An 18172-nucleotide genomic window follows, 5' to 3' on the forward strand; every position below is an offset into this window, starting at 1 on the left:
TATATCTGACCATAGAAGAGCTTCTGTCTTTGAGCTGAGGTCTGAGGAAAGGAGCAGTTCATGGCTCAAAAGCCAGACTGTTTCTACTTTTACTGAGATTTAGATTTTCTTGAATAAGTGTTTCTCCATTTCATGTATGCCTGTAGAACAACTTTCAGAGACTTTAAAGGGTTGAGTTTTTTCAATAATTTTCACCAGTTATGTTTGTTTTACTGGGGAGAGGATCCACATAATTCCTTCCACTGCTATTACTGAAATGCCTCTCCTAACCCCATGTGACTTGCACTGAAAAAAGAATCATTTAGAGAAGAGCTGGCTCTGTTTACCAGTGCTCTGCTTAGTTCATTGTGATCGTATGTTCTAAATTAAAAATAAGAGGCAAGGAGTTTGCACTGCTTCCAGGTAAGGGAGTCAACGTGAGCAGTAAACTTTGGAAATACTAGAATTTACGATTCGTTTAGATGATTTCTGGGGGGATCAGAGTATTTAAAATTGAGTTGTCCCAGAAAAGCTGGGGATATACAGATATCAAAACAATGGTTCTCCTGAAAAAATTAGAAGAAATTCTTGGCTAACACAGTCTCCTTTGAAAAGGGTCAGTTCTAAGCTGTGTCTTCCCATCAACCATCTCAATTTGTGTTTGGTACTTCTCCAAAGACAATCAATTAATTCTAATGGGAATTCAACATGAAGAGAAGTGGGCTGTAAACAAAAAACATCCAACAGCCAAGACTAAGCTTTGCTACATAATAGCCATCCTCTAAGGCTGGAAGCAGGCTGCTTTGCTTCGACTCTCAATCAATTGCCATCTCAGCACTCAGAATCTAGAGTTTTCTCTCTCCAGTGACTTGAGAAGTTCTCTGCTAAAGTCTAGGTATATGGATATAGGCAAGAGGGATGCAGCCCAGCAGCGATGGGGGAAGGAAATAGCATTGTCTCTTGAGACTTCATCCCCAAATTTCCCTAAAATCAGACTCCAAAGTCACCAGAGAAATCTGGTTTTGAAATGACAGCCCCAATACCCTCAGCCATCAGGGTAGCACACACTCCCTGGAAATATACATCTGCCTAATTGCTTGAGATTGTGCACAAGCTGAATATTCATGATCTCCATGTTGTCACAGGGCTATATTTTTAAATGCTTCCACCAATATTTAAAACTCTTCTTCTCTCAAAATAGATTTTATTAGACCCACTGCTATTCGAGATGCCTGACTAGCTAGAGACTGCATGGACTGTGCCACAGATCCTCAAATTGGAGGAAAGGCGGAAAGAAAAGTACTGGATCAGAGTTACTGCAAAGCTTGACAACTTTATTATCTATAGATTGAATAAATATGTTACTCATATTTATGTAATCATTTTTCAAAGATGTGTATTGGTGTAATAAGTTAAAAAATCGATTTTAAAGCATAGTGAATATCTGATTATCCATTGTCATGCGTGGTCTCCATTGGTGACACCATGCTGACCATGCCATGCACCCGGATCAGTAAAGTGAGGCAGGCTTACTATTCTGGTGACACACTGTTGAGCCCACACTGCTGGTGGGGGTTGGGGGAGAAGAGTAGGGTGGACAAGCAATCTGTTTCTAGTCCTAGATACTCTGGGCAGCCTATGGCAACATCACACCAGCGAACGGCAGCACCAGAATTTGAGCCAAGTTTTTCTGACTCCAAAACTCAGTACCTCATGGAGCTGGAGGAGGCAGGGCTGCTGTGTATTAGAAAGCCATGTCTGTAACCAAAACCCCAAGCACCATTTCAGAGCTTCGAGAAACTTCCTGGATTTTTGCCTGTTTTCTCAAACTGGCAAAAACCAAAAAGCCTCCTCTCTCCAAGCAAAGAGAAAGGGATAAGGAATTTGGGAAGCTTTTCTGCCCCAGGGAAGAATCATCCTCAATGACAGTTTGGTATTAACTAGCTCAGCCATGCAGGGAGGCATAATTAGTTTCCCAGCCCAGAGTTTCATTCCACCAGTCCCCCACACCCCAAGGGCTACACAATCTGTTTGAAATGAAAAGAAAAATAAAATCGCTACTCTCCTCACTGACCCATTGGGCTATTGCTCCTGGCCATGGGCAAAAGGTGAGGCAGCCATCTGTCTGCTGAAGTAAAAAAAGAATAGAATAGTCATTTTTAAATGACGCTTTCAGTTTTTCCCCTATGTCTACTATGTCCTCTTCCAACCTATTGTTTAAATGACTCTTTTCAAATTGAAAATATAAGAGAATAATAGGCAAAGAAAAACTGTAATAATCTGCCGCTCCTGCTGAGAGGCTTCTCTATCCCAATGGGCAGAGTCAAAAAAGAAACTTCTTCCTATGCCCGTCTCCTGCCTGTGGTGCCCAAGAAATTTTGATAGGGCAGGAAGGAAACCCTCTCCTGACTGCAGAGCTGCCCTCTCTGAGAGTCCTGCCTCCCTCCTGTAGACAGTTCCTGCCTCTCTCCTGAGTATGAAAGAGCAAGTCTCAACTCACCACTGCCACCCTAAAGACACCTTGAGATGGTAGGATCCATTCTGAGGGTCTCACAGGCCCCAGCATGGACAGGAAGCCAAGTCATTGCCACAATCACTGGGAAGCCAAAGGATATCTCTCCCTTAGCTGCAGGGACCCTGAGGAATTCTTTACTCTTTCTTGGAAATTAAACTATGCTTTTTCCTTCCTATTGACTCTCCAAGTACCATTTAAATGACCTCTACTCTGTCCCTCCTTTTGAAGCACAGCCTCTCTGTTCAGATGAATCTTTTCTGGCATTATTCTCTGCTTTTGGTGCAGATTTTTTTCCCTATTCTGTACCCACAAGCTTGCTTTCATTTGAAAGTGACCACGAGTGACAGCTTTATTAAAATAAAGACATCGAGGGTCTCCTGAACGCTTCAGGCTTCTCTCACCAGCTGATTCCTGGGAGAACTCAGTGCAGGAAAGCACATTTACACACTTACACACACACACACACACACACACACATTCTGAACTGCAGCTTCCCTGTGATTAAACCTTGAAACAACAGTGTAAGCTATGAGGTGCCATGAAAGAGACCCCAGGATCATGCATTTATTTTCCTGTTCTTGACCCAGAAGGAGGACCCTCTTCCGCAAGCCACCCCTAAGCTTGGAGAGAACTAAGAACCAGCTCTTCAGTTCCCTGGTCTCCCAGACAGCTTTGAAGCCAGAGACCCGGATATGAATCCTCTTACTACATGGTTTTAGGCAGGCCTGCTTATTTATTCATTCAGTCACTCAACAAATTCCTACTTAGCCCCAATTACATGCCTGCCACTGTGTGAAAATAAAAAAAAATAGGACCCTGTCTCCACCCCCAAGGAACCCACAGTGTAACTGGGAAAAGCAGATGAATAATTACAGTATAGTACAACTTTATCATCTGTAAAATGGGGCTAATGATCTCACAAACTTATTTTAAGGATTAAAAACTATGAAGTGGATTAAATAATGCCAAACATCTACTTGGTTCCTGGTAAATAACAATTTTCTCTCTTTTCTTCTCCTTAATGTAAAATCTCTGCTCCTCCTTCATCTCTGGGATTTGAAAGCTGGGAGCTCCCATGCACCACTTGGATCTGAAGTCAGTCTTGCTCAGTAATGCCACATCCTCAATCCTGAAGGTGACCGCAGCCAGTAGAGTGCAGGTACCCAAGGAAAGGGGATTGAGAGCCCCTCTTGCTTCGTTCCCTGGGACCCCATCTAAAGACATCTGCCCATCTGAAAATCTACCCAACTTGTCCCTTAAGCATCTGCCTTCATCTGAGAATATAACAACTACGGATTTATCTTCCCACACAGAAGTTCCTTCTGGGGTTGAGAGAAGTAAGTGGATGTGAGGGAAGTTTTCTAGACTTGATTCAAGACCCCTAGATCTCCATCCCAGAGTCTCTGGAGCCCAGGCGAGGGCCCTCAGGAAAAGTCACCAAGATGTGCTGGGCTTTGGATCCCTCAGCAAGCAGTTTGAGAGCAAGGATGCTGATTTATTTCTGGCTCTGGCACGCTCTGATTCTAAGATCCTTCAGACTAGAGCCTTCACAACTGAGATATGGCTTGAGAAAGCTCACTCTTCTTTGCTAATATATGAGGAAAGAGGGAAGGACTGCATTGAGCTGTAAATTTCTAATATGGACCAAGATGAAACAGAATATTTAATTTTTGATTTACAAAAATCTGTGCATACTTTCTGTACTTCTAAAGTAATTACAAAGTCACAAATACTTATGCCTATTTTGCTAAAAACAACTGGCTGTTGTTGAAAACATTCAAAATTTACAATTGTTCAGTTTTAGGTAAATAAAATAATTATCTTTATTATTTTGTTACGGCAATTATCAACCTAGTAATAAATGACTAAAATAACTGCTGCTAATCAAGAAACAGGTAATTGCTCAGAAGTTTCATAATGATTTACTACGATGTTCTCTAGTGAAAAAGCAAAACCCATACTTCAGATCTCTGCTGTCACTAGAAGGAATCTTTTTCAAAAGGACTTTAAATAGATAAGTACTGAAAAAATGTGGAGTTTACCTTCCCAATGTGAAACTACACCTATCTCTGAGTTGTAAAGAATATATATTAAAATTATATCATGTGACAAAATGCACATTTTGTAGAGGGGGAAGAAAGAAAAGATTAAATTGAATCTTCCTGACAATTGTCTTAAATCACACCTTCCTGCCTGCAACTGAAATTATAAGTCACATTGCTTTGAGTTAAATCAAATTCACCTTGGCAGGAAGACAGACTGATGCAGCTCCAATTCTGTTGAGAGGTCGAGATGGAGGAAAACACAAGTGTCTCCTCAAGGAGACTCTCCCTCCACCGGGGATTTGGGGAAATGAGACTCTCAGGCCAGGTAACTACACACCTTGCATAATCTCTCAACATCCAAGGTTTCGACGAACAGCACATTCCTAACATCGTCTAATGCCCACTGGAATGCCAAGTGCGTCTTACAGAACAAATATTTCTCTACAAACAGGGGCCGGTCCCCAGGCTGGTAGGTTTAGGAGTAGTCAGAGCATACTGAGAAACACGTCTCAGCTGAAAAGCATTAGTATGGGCTCCTCTCTAATCTATGACCATCTCTGGCTGGATTTTATGGGGGGAAGTCCTAATACACACACATCATGTCTAACTACGCTGAAATGGGCTTCAAATCTGGTATTCTAGGTGTTAACCACCAGAAAATATATTCCTGACCATGTTTTCTATGCAAGCTCCAAGAAGCAAAGATAGTGGGAATGAAGGAAAGAGGGAAAGAAGGAAGATTTTTAAAAAGGATGTGCCCCCCCGACATGCCTACCACATAATAGGCAGGGTGAGGGTGCTTTCCTGTGCGTCACCTCATTTAATCAGCACAACTGTCCTACAGTGTTTAAGGAGCGATTGTCTTCATTTCTATAGTTAGGGAAACTGAGACACGAGAAAGTGAAGAGACTTGCTCAAGGAAACCCAACATGTAAATGGCAATGCTGACTCCAATCACTGTCTGCCTGCACACTAAATGAGAGACTCAGAATTCCTTCTTCAAGGTAACTGTTGGTTTTACTTGATATCCGCACTTTCCCTCCACTAATCTTCCCTACTCCACTCCTTTAAATCCTCCTCATTCTTCAAAGATGTGTCATAAATCCCAAGTCCTCCCTGAAGTCTCTTCTGACAACACACTCCTCTAGAATTCGGTTTTAACCCTCATTACGTTAGCTTGCAAACGATCCTCAACTGTTTCTTGTGTTCTTCCCAGCCTGATTATGAGCTTTTTAAAGAAAAGGACCATTGTTCTATATATTTTGTCATCTCCCGCCACACCTGGCACAGTGTCAAGACCAAGAGAGGTACTCAGGAAGCAGCCACAGAACAGCCTGGATTGATGCCTTTAAAAGCTGGGCTCCTCTGCTCACCCCTTCCAGTGACTCCTCATTCCTCCCAGAGCATTTTTCACCCAGTGGCCTCCAAGGCCTGCACAACCTGCTCCCCAGCTGGCCCCTCCTCCTCCCCAGCCCTTTCTCACAATCACTGTGCTCTAGCCACACTAGCCACACTACCGCTCCTCAAACACACCAGGCACATTCCTGCCCTCGGGGCTTTGCACTGGCCGGTCCCTCCACCTGGAACTCTCTTCCCCTAGACAGGGTTCACACCTGTCTTCAAGTCTTTGCTTCTAGTCGAGCCCCTGACTACCTCATTGACTCCCCCTGCAACCCCTTCATATTTTTATGTTTGTTCTACTGATATATTACCAGCACTTCCTAGGTGTTCAACAAATGCTGGTGAGAGGAAGGAAGGAAAGAATCTGAGCACGTGACGAACTAGGCAGGAGCACACCCCAGGCCACTATCAAACTCCCAGGCAAAATAGAGGAGAACAGGAACTGGGAAGCAGGTCTTCAGTTTCTCCCAAATATCTCATGGAGCCCCAAGGTCCCATTAAACAATTCGAGCCTTGGGGTGTATGTCTTACATCTGCCCAAAGAGCTAAGGGCCCATTGTTTGATACACCTCATCCTGAGTAATCTGTTTCCTCAATAAAATAGAAAGTTCCTGGCAGATGTGGGCATGTCCGCTCTTTCCTTTGTGTCCAGCAGTCCCCTCTATGGTTCCTGACCTGACCCTGTCCCAAGCCTGGAGAATCCCCCAATGAAGCTGTGATCTGAATGAGTGGAGGACATCATCTCGTTCACACTAAATCCCCTCCTGAAAAAGGCGACACTGCCGGCTGCAAAGGGCCACGTCTACAGACTCTCTCGGCCTTCTAGAGCACTCAGTCCTGCTCAGCTCCTGGCACAGGCGTCCTGCTTATCCGCAGAAGGAGACTAACAAACCAGTCACTCTGTAACTCATCTTAGAGCCTTGATACTCTCATGAATCCTTCTTCCAGTCTCATCTGAAAACTTTCCGCTAGGAGAAATAGATGAGCCTGTTTCCTGTTGAGCAGCATCACTGCAACAGAAAAACAAGAGAGTCCTTAGCCCCTTACTAAGGAACTTGACAGAGATAACTCCCCAGATTCTAATTTTTTTTAAAGCCTTGCTCAATTATAGACTTGGAGGGTCTATATCATAATTCCCGCATGTTATATTTTCCTCTATATACTCTTTTAGAAAACAAAGTAAATCAGAAAATCAGTTTATTATTAAACTGAGATTTAGAAGCGGAAGAAACAAAAACGTTAAAAGACTCTCTCCAAGCCTGTGAACTGAGAGGCAGGTCTAAAGCCTCTTGCATACCCTCCCACCCCTCCATGGCTCCTTCTCTCTCATCAGGGAAATATTATGATGATTAATTAGACAAAGCCTGTCCCATTTGCCAAGATCCTTTGAGGCAGGAACCACATAAGCACCAAGCATCATGACTGCAATAAAGAGAAACCAGAAAACCTCTCTGCTCTGGGACCTTAACCAAGGCACAGATAAATAAAGCTGTAATACAAGATCAAAAAGGATCTACTGTGATATTGCTGAAAATGTTAGCAGCACACACAGAAAGAGAGATTAGTTCAATAAAGGAATAAAGTCACATTTGTGGGTCTTGAGTAAGATTTTTGCTTACTTTTAACTTCCCAGCATATAACTCACAAGGTTATTAATACACACTCCTACTGTTTGGGGCAAATAAACAGCTGCTGATGTTTTGTGCCCAAACCACTTTATTAGAGCTTTAATTTACAGCAATTGTTTTTTCCTTTCCAAATCTTGAGAGGCTCAGACAGCTAAAAAATAGAGTGCCAAGGCAGAACGAATAACAAAGGGTAGAAGAGGCAGCTTGTGAGGGCTGGGGAGAAAGGAGGGGTAGGACAGAGGATGCTGGGACACTCACTGTCCTCTTTACAACTCTTGGACAAAATCAACATTCAAGAGCAGAGAGCAGAAGACACAGATGTGGTGCAATCAGCAGGATGACTCTGCCCTGATTCTAGAGGTTACCACTAAACAGAACTCACTGAAAAGACGAGGATGACCAACTATCCCAGTCTGTCCAGGGCTGAGGAGCTTTCTTGGACCCCGGACTTTTAAAATACTGAAAGTCCTGGCCGAACATCCCATTTGAGTTGAGTTGGTCACCCTAGAAGACACATGACTATGCCAATGCACAGGAATACACTCAGCACAGTGCCTGGCACATTGTAGGTGCTCAAAAGTCACTTGCGTAATCTGAATGAGCTTTAGCTAACAGCTGGCACACTCCATTATTCCTACAAGGACAAGTTCCTAGGAGCCCCATAATAACTAAGTGGAGCCACAATGATTCAAGAAAAAAAGGCTCTCCACAGCCTTCATGGTGGCACTTGCTCTGCCTTCCAGAGCAAGGACCTCTCCCTCTGGCACCCGACCTCGAGGCTCCTTGCTTACACATGAACAGACCAAGCCACCTGCCCAGCTACATCTCCTATTGGTCCCTCACCTGACCTGAGGCCTCTGAGCTTAGACTGGAACACAATCTTTGATGAGATGATCTTCTGGTCCTCTCTGAGAGTGTCATGTTTTTTTCTATTCTGGAAAGAGCATAGATGTTGGAGACATTTTCCATGGATCAGCTTTATGGCCTTGGGCAATGTAAGTCTCTACCTCTTCATGTTCTCACCTCTAAAACTTCCCTCACCATGGTGTGAAGATAAAAAGCAATCATGCATGGACAATATCTAGCCCTGTCCCTGACTCACACTAGTTCTTCCTCCATTCCCCCGATACAATCAATCTTCAATTCCTTAAACGCCTGTTGCTCTTAAATAAAGCATTTGCTTAGGATTCTCATTTGTCACCACTGTAGCTTCAAATCTCTCCCTAGCTTCCTTACTCTCATATTCATTGGCTCAAGCAATTTTGGTACTATTCTCCTAGATCCCCAGATACCACTAACATGACACATATTAGCTCAAGTTTCAAATCCTGTCCCACCCAGGTCCCTGAATTACCTTCCTTCTCCTCTTGGATCTCAATGGTCTTTCGCTCTAAGTTCCCAGAGGACAAAGAAGGATGGACAAGTCAGACTGGTGAAGCCAAACAAGGCACCAGACCTTGTAACACCCAACAATTTTAAACAGGGTACTTCACTCTGAGATGTAAACTCTGGACATTGGTGGAATGAACCTATTGATGTCAAAGACTTGGCCTCGAGCCTCTTTTTCAGGCACCATTTTTCATTATTTTCATCTGTCCCAAGGAGATGGTTGCAGATGCCACTTCCCCAGATCTTCCCAAACACTGTACCTTTTGGAGCTCTTAAAGGAGAGTGGTAACAAAACACAACCCAGAGAAGTATGTTCGCTGGCTCTAATACCATTTTAGCAGTGGCATCATACAGGAAAGCTGTCACTGTCTCATTGGGGCTGGATACTTAGGGCTTTCAGCTAGCATCATTAAGGGCAGTTTTATCTCTCAAAAACCTCCCAAAACTGAAATAGAATGTCAGACAGTGAAAGAGAACTACATTTCAGAACTGCATAGCCACTAGGATGATCAGTTTTACCAACATATTTTTATCCATAATTGTATAGCCAGAAAAACTACCAAAGCATAGTGTTCATGTAATCAGGTATCTTCTTGCTTAAAGTTCCAGTTGGCTGCACTCAACTGGGTCCATAAAGAGTAAGAGATCCACACAGAAGATTCCAGAACAATACTTGTTCCCATTCACTGCCACTACACACTCTATGTTAGAATAGTTGTTCAGTAATTTGTTATTAACTATAATTTAAGTACCAAAGCTTATGAATGATTAAGTTTAATAAATTGAAGGGATTTCAAGGTTATAAAATTCTCTTGCACACTAATATGCTTTCTGGAGAGGGAGAAAAAGAAATGGAGTGAAAATGAATGCAATATGTTGGGACATGCATCATCCTGGCCCTGCTCCAAGGCATGCGCCCTGCATGTGAAGGCGTGTGTGTAAGAAGGAGAAAACACCAAGAACTCCTGCGCTCAAGCACTGCATCGGGGAATGGAGCTGACTGTGACCCTAAAAGCAAAGTGAGACTGGATGACTAAGATGATTATTATAGGTGCTATGAAATAATAAAATCTCTGACAAATTCAAAGTAGAACTCTCAGCCCCAGACAGTCAAGGCCAGCATAAAAAGCGCAACTCTCCATTCATTGAATCTGGGTCATCAACCAGCAGACCTAACCCATACTGCCCCTTGCTCCCCACCACAGTGCCCATCCAACGTTTATGAACTTCCACCTCTCCAGCTTCATGCATAATCCTCTTTCCTCAAAAATCCCACCCTAGAATCGAGAGTCCAGAAGTAAACTCATATTTGTATGGACAAATAATTATCGACAAAAAAGCCAAAAACATACAGTGGAGAAAGGAAAGCCTCTCCAATAAATGGTGCTGGGAAAACTGGAAAACCACATGCAAAAAAATGAAACTAGACTGTTGTCTATCACCATACATCAAAATTAACTCAAAATGGATTAAGGACCTGAATATAAGACCTGAAACAATAAAATGAGTAGAAGAAAACATAGGAACTAAACTCAAGGACCTTGGACTTAAAGAGGATTTTATGAATTTAACCTCAAAAGCACGGAAGTAAAAGCTAAAATAAATGAATGGGACTACATCAAACTACTTAATAAGCTTTTGCTCAGCTAAAGAAACCATCAACAAAGTAAAGAGACAACCATCCGAACAGGAAAATATATTTACAAGCAATGCCTCTGATAAGGGCCTAACATCCAAAATATACAAAGAACTCAGACGACACAATAACAACAACAACAACGAAAAGATCCAATCAAAATATGGGCAGAGGACTTGAATAGGCATTTCTCCCTAGAGTACAAACAAAATGGCCAAAAAATATATGAAAAGATGCTCATAATCGCTAGCTATTATGGAAATGCAAATCAAAACCACAATGAGATACCATCTCACACCTGTTAGAATAGCTATAATCAACAGGACAAGTAGTAACAAAAGCTAGAGAGGATGCTGAGAAAAAGGAACCCTCATGCACTGCTGGTGAGACAGCTAATTGGTACAGCCACTGTGGAAAACAGTATGGAGGTTCCTCAAAAAACTAAGAATTGATCTACCATATGATCGAGCAATCCCTCTACTGGGTATTTACCCCAAAGACCTGAAAACCCATATCCAGAAATTTATTTGCACACCGATGTTCATAGCAGCATTATTCACAGTGGCCAGGACATGGACACAATCAAAGTGTCCTGCCATTTGCGACAACATGGATGGACCATTTGCGACAACAGGGATGGACCTCAAGCTAATCATGCTAAGCGAAATAAGCCAGATGGAAAATGTTGAAAATCACATGATATCACTTATATGCGAGATATAAACCTAAAAGCAACAAATGAACAGACAAACAAAAAGAGACTCATGGACGTGGACTGTAGACTAGTGATTACCAGAGGGTAGGGGATGAGGGAGGAACGGGGAGGTAGATGGGGTAAAGGGAATCAAATATGTGGTGACAGAAAGAAATCTAACTATGGGAGGTGAACACACAGTGTAAATATATATGTGCCTTATTATTAAAGTGTACAGCTGAAACTTACTGGATTTCGTTAACTAATGTCACCATAAAAAAAAAAAAAAAGAAATCCCACCCTTGCTTACTTCTGGCTACCTTTATCACTCACATTCAGCTTAGTATTTCCCCAAATGAACTTCTGTGCAACATCAGCTACAGTTGGACTGCCCTCCTATATGCTTCTCCACAGGGTAGCCTGTCTGTCCCACACTCTTGGATAAAACCCAAGCAATGAAAAAGAGCAACAATCCTAAAGAGACCCTCAAGCCTCAGATCAAGGAAATAGCCCATTTGGCTTTTCAAGTTAAGTGAAGTCAGAAATCTCAGAGGATGGTAATGAAGATGCTCCAGTAACCTTGTATGTGGCTCTGAAGTCCATTATTTATTACCTTTGGAAAGACACAGACCAGCCTAACCCAAGCAACTGAAGCTGACCTTCGAGGCCCTCACAAACCAGAAAACCAGACTGTGGCTCTCCGACATTTCATTCTGAATTCTCCTTGAGATTCTATATCAACCTACTTATCAAGGGCAAATAACAATTTATGTCAAGTGAGTGGGAAAGAATGTGGAACTCATTTATTTTACTGCCAACACACTTCTGGATAAAAATGAAAATTCTTTGGCCATGGGAAAAAGTTGTATTCTTTGGCAAGGTTTTTCTAGTCCATAAAGATGTGGTCCTGAGCTATTAATAAAGGTAATTGGCTCAACTTCTACATCCTGCTAAACTCTCCCAAAATATCAATCACTGTTACTAATATAATTTCACATGCCACAGTTCATTCAGAAGGACAAATAGCTTTACTGTTTAAATGATGCCCTTTCCTCAAATAAACTGCAAGCATTCATCAAACATCATATCCTCTTCTTCACAACCCTGCCAAGTCAGAGATCAGATGAGGAGGATACTAGCCAATTCCAGGTGACATCTAAAGGCTATAGGAAGCAAGACTATCTCCCAACCTCTAGGCGTAGGACATTTTCTGAGTTTTAAGGACCACATATGGTTTGTAATCACCACGAGAAATCAGCTGTTACTGACCCGATATACATTAATATGCACATAATATGCCTAATAAACTTTTAGGAAACAAAAAGCAGTTACTAATCCCTTTCTCTAATTGTTGGAATGATCCGGACTCAATGAAATAAGATAATGGATTTGGAAATTAGTCATACAATTTTAATACATAATTAATCATGGTATTCAAAAGGGTAAAGAGATGTTATAAGACTACCACCTAGGAATTCAATTTCCTTTTAGATTTGTTTACTCTCTTGAATTCTCTATGCTACTATCATCCCTCACAAAAATGTAACAGTCCGATCTTTACTTTTCTCCCCAGTCATTTTCAACATTTGTTTTAAAAGCAGAGCCTTAAAATGAAATATTTTACAGTTCACCAAATGTAAGACAGACGAAAGAGGAGCTCTACTGGTTGCAGTGAAGGAGAGGGTGGGTGCAGGAGGGGTCCAAGAGACCTCACTCACCCCTTTCACTTCTCAGGCCCCAGATCAAACCTGCTAGAAGCTTGAGGCTCCTGGAAACAAAGGTTGAGAACTACTGCACTAAAGCATCTATGTAAAGCAAAAATTACCTATATAATATAGAATACGGGCTTTATTTATGACATATGTAAAAAATAAATAAATATATAATACACGAATCACAAACACTGATAGCCCAAAGAGGAAAACGGGCAAAAGGACACCAATGCAAGGTGAAATCAAACATGGGGGCAGGGGAGGATATTAAGTTCTACAGTAATCAAAGGAGTCGAAATCAAAAGAATAGAACGTTTGACAGTGATAATATCTGCCCCCAAAAAGTTGAAAGATAACACCCAATGCTGGCCAGGCTCTAAAAAACCAGTATAATAATACATTGCTCGCGGCTGTGTAGAAAGGCTTTCTTTCCTTTTGAGAAATAATCTTTCATAATAATATTTATATTCTTTGAGTCAGTAGTAATCCCACTTCTGGAAATAAAGTCTTAAAAGTAATTCAAATGAAGAAAACGGTGAGGCAAAGATGCTTATTTCTGCATTAATAGAAAAGCAAATGTTCAAAAACAGAAATGTGCTTAAATCAATAATGGTATATCAATGATGGAATAGTAGGCAGTCATTAAAAATAAAATAAAAGTTCTCTTTTAAAACCCTCCACTGATTCACCTCTCCAGATTAGCCATGCTTTCCATTCTCCCTGTGAAACAAACCCCAAGAGGCCTTCGACCCCCTGTGTCGGCTTCTCTCTCTACCGCCCACTCAAACCTCCTGCTAGCAATTGAGTTGCATGCTTACCACCAGTCCAGTGGGTTCGTTCTCAAATGTGTTTATGCTTTTGGTACTTGTCCCTATAATAGCATAATTTAATTACACATTATACAAATCAATAGAATATCACTACTAAAAAGATGAAAATTGTTATTTCTGAGAAAATTGATTTAAATGCTTTGGAAAGACTTTATAAAGCCAATCACTTAAATGGTAGTCAAATTACATGTGAGCAAAATGATTGCAAAAGACCAGATAAAAGTCATAAAAATTTACACTACGACAGTGAGATTGCTTCATAAGCATCTTTAAGTTCTCAATGAATTTTAAAGAAAACAAAATGAGAAATCAGACTTCATAAACAGCACCTTACGGGAGTAGTGTATGCAGGGAAGATGATCAGAAAATCAACTGGCAGTCTCAACCCAAAGACAAAGCTTTGGCCTTACATCAAAAGGCTGGTAAATGAATGTACATTCTGAACAATATTAAAATAAAATATTTAAGGCACGTGTGTAATATCTTGTTTTATTCTCCTCTTTCACCAATTTTTCAATTAATTTGTTTCTAACGAAAAGCAAATTGAAAAAAGCCGAATAAAAAATTACATGTAAACCATGACTACACCTTCATTTTTAGATATGGAAACAGATGGACAAAGCTAGAAGGGAATGCTGAAATGTAAAATAGTTGTTAGAGTAGAATAAATTAGAGACAATTTGATATATTTTTAAAATGTTTCCTTTAATATTGGCATATTCTATTAGAGACTCAAAAAAGATACTAATTGACAAAAGGAGAATGCTGCTTTTGTTTCTCTTGGACTTCTAAAATAAGAAGTAAATCAACATTTCCATTTCCTAAGTTCTCTAATACTTAGGCCTCTACTTAATCCACCTCATCACCTCAAGCAATCCGATCTTTCTCTTCCTAAGACTGAACCTGTTCTAACACTTATTTTGTGTTTCCGACCCATCAGGATGCTATTTTTAAAATCTGGAGTTATCCACCCTCTCGTTTACCATCTATCTTGGTTTAAAAAAAAAAAAAAAAAATTCTCAAAACTGCAATTTACATTCCCAAGAGATTCCCAAACACTATCTAATTAAATCATTCAATCAGAAAACAAATTAAAATGAAATATCACTGCAACTCCCAAGAGGAAAATAAACTGTTCAGTCATGACTAGAACAGACCTCAAGGGTGATGCTCCAAAGCCTCTTCTAATTGCAAATCCTATGGAACATCCTGCAGAACATTTTGTGACATTTGCAACTTCTGGAACAACTTTTCTTCCAAAGCAAAGAGAAGCCTGAGCAAGGTTCCAAAGCAAAACATACTCATTTGAGAATGGAAATGCTTTTATTAATGACTAACCAGTTCACTGGTGTCCTCACTGTGTACTCATTCATTCATCCACATATCCATCCAACACCTACTTTCTGTAGAATGCCAGAAACTGTCCTGGCTTTTTGACAAACACTTTTTAAGTGAATGTAACTTCTGCCTGTCAACATGAAACAAAACAAAATCCACAGCTTTCTAAGTTTATCTATGGTGGAGTCTCCATGTGGGAAAGCTATGACACCATCACCCTTGGGCCACCCTCTGAGGTCCCTCACGCCCCCCATCAAGTGACTCCAAAGAAGCACTGTTCCCCCTGTGACCCACTGGTCCTCTTAGGAGAGACTACAGTATATGGTTAAGAGCACAGATTCTGAAGCCACATTAGCTGGATTTAAATTCCTGTACTACCATATATCAGTGGTGTGACATATTATAACCTCATCTATAAAATGGAGCAAATATCACCTACCTTATAGGGATGTGAGGATTAAATAAGTCAATATATGTAAAGCACTTAGAATAGTGCCTGGCATGTAAGAGGTGCTGTATAATTTTTAGCTATTATTATTATCATCCCTTATTCACCTTCAGCTCAGTAGAGTAAATTGGATTGTTCAAAAGGTTCTAGTGGCTAGAGGGAACTTGATAGTGGAATACACATTATCATCAAACTCAAGAGTCTGATCTTGTTTTCCTACCCTCTGCCTTCAAAGTGTCCCACTTGGCCAGGCCCAAACTTTGTAGGCCCCTGATCTAAATAAGGTAAATCCCTAAATTTCCCTTTAAATTCTCTAAATCCCAGCTCAGGGATGGCTCCAGCACCACCAGGAGTAGCTGTCACTTGTCATCATTACACCATTGTGGCACAACCAACCAAGTAACCACTGTCCTCCATCTGCCTCATGCCCAGTCTTCTCCAAGTCATCAACCTTTCCCCGCCCCGCTATGAGTTGTGACGTTGGCCTTTCTGTCCTGTGAGTCTGGTCATTTCTGAATATCCACTGGAGTCATAATATAATCAGTGCACTCTTACAAGAGAACTGTACCAACGCATGTGTTAAGGATCCTGCTCCCTCTTCTTTTCCCATCCTTCTCATTTTTTTCAGGTATATAATTGAAAGTTCCAAACGATGCATAATTATAGTTTCCCGGGAAAAAAAATCACAAAGGCTCCTTTCAATTTCAACATTGCAATCATTTTCATGTAGAGCCTTATAAACTGTGTGACATGGTCCACATTCAACATGATAGGGGCCCCACTCTGTGATGACCTCATGAGTTAATAGTGTCTCCTCACTGTTTCCCAAAGTAGTACCCTGCTCACCTCTTCCCTGACCAGACTGGGAAGCACAGGAGAATCATTTTCCAGGAACACATATACATGCAGAGAGAATCTGTGAATGAAAATCTCTCAAAATCTGTGGACAAACTAGAAATGTGAAAGTAAGGTATGGCCTTGTGTCTCCCTGAGAACATTCTGAATCACCCTGAGGCAAACACTGTACTTCTATTGATCAATTTTCAATCTGGACCCATAGGATAAAAAAAAAAAAAAAAGAAGAAGAGGACAAGTAAGAAAGAGCAGCAACAGGCACCACCAGAGAAATAAATTGGCCTGTCAAGCCCAGTGCCAGGTCGAGAGGCAAACGCATGAAGGAGAAGCTGTCAATTATCTCCTTTTCTGGGGGGGAGTGCCAGAGCCATGAACTTACTTTGAAGTCATCAGTCAGGAAGCACAATAGATAGGTATACCTCTCCTACGCTCACCTGAACCTCCCTGGGAAGAAACTATTTTGGACCAATGGGGAAACACCAAATGTGGACAGAGCAGCTGTCCCCACCCTGTCAGGGGCAGCAGGTGTAAGAGTTGGATCCAGACATCCACATGTAAACAAAAAGAGAGTGCTCCTGGTAGGGTGAAAGCCTTCCACTCAACCCTATATTTGCCAAGGTCTGCAGAGTGCTGGAACCAAAGCCTGGCAGGTCCCGTAGGTTTACAGGTGAACTAGGCTCAGCTGGCTCTGCCCTTAAGAAGCTCACATGCCTGATATGCCTGGTAGAAAGCAGCGGGGAGTGGGAGGTGAATAAAAGAGAAGTGTGAACGTGAGAGACGGAGACATGTGTATGCACACAGGGCACCAGTGCCCTCGGCTCCTGAAGCTCTCCATCCCTTGCCTCTGACAGCTCATTGGACTCGGACTGCCTCAATGGAGCGCCCCGTCCCTCACCCTCCCCTTGGCCCCAGCCCTAGCCTGGAGCACAACCTCCTGACACAGCTTTGGAGTCCAGACCCACCCGGTCGGGTCTGTCTGCTCCGCTCCAGCCGCTCCCTGGACCTGGAAGTGAAGCTACCGGAGGGAACGGCCTTCACCCCTTCGCAAGCGCCCCGCGAGGAAGGCGCGGCCCAGGGCGGGTTCTCCAGGTCCTGGGCGGAGGCGCCACCGCAGTAGACAGAGCTCCAGGCTCCAACGCTTCTTCCCTGTATCTGCACCTGCTCCTGGAGAGGGTCTTAGAGCCGTGGGCTGTGGTGGAAGTAGGGACCGCTAAGGTTCAAGCAGGCTCCACCAGCCACGGAACGCCCTGCATTTTCCCCACAGACCGTGCACAGCGGATTTGGGGGCTGGAGCTATGCTATCTTCCTAGCTCCGGCTCGTCCCGCAGCTTGTGGGTTCTAAATGCCAATGGCCGGAGCCACGCGGGGATCTTACCCTGGGCCCTTAAGAGTGATCAAATGAGCTCGATTGCCCGCGCGCGCTCCCTAGTACACGGACACACATTCACACGTACACGCACTTCTGAGCCGGACCTGTGTGCGATCTCGAGAGCCCTCGAACAACCAGCCCGGAGTCATACGTACATTTGAACACGTGCGCAGCGCGCCCCCACACCGCCAGCAAGCTGCACACATCCGCGCATGTAGCTCCGCACACACACGTGTGTCCTGGAGAAACGCGCACGGCCGCAGGCATGAGGGTCCCGCACTCAGGCAAGAGCGTACACGCAGCCCCCCAAAGCGTCTGCGGCCTCAGAGCCCC

The 18172-nt window shown here is 42.5% G+C and overlaps 1 protein-coding gene across 3 annotated transcripts in view; it reads right to left on the minus strand.

The window, feature by feature from the left end:
• Positions 1-18172, minus strand: part of GALNT18 (polypeptide N-acetylgalactosaminyltransferase 18) — a 321263-nt gene that overhangs the window by 302308 nt on the left and 783 nt on the right. The gene's annotated exons all lie outside the window — the stretch shown is intronic.

The sequence above is a fragment of the Pteropus alecto genome, unplaced genomic scaffold (assembly GCF_000325575.1).
Source record: "Pteropus alecto unplaced genomic scaffold, ASM32557v1 scaffold461, whole genome shotgun sequence".
Classification (NCBI taxonomy): Eukaryota; Metazoa; Chordata; class Mammalia; order Chiroptera; family Pteropodidae; genus Pteropus; species Pteropus alecto.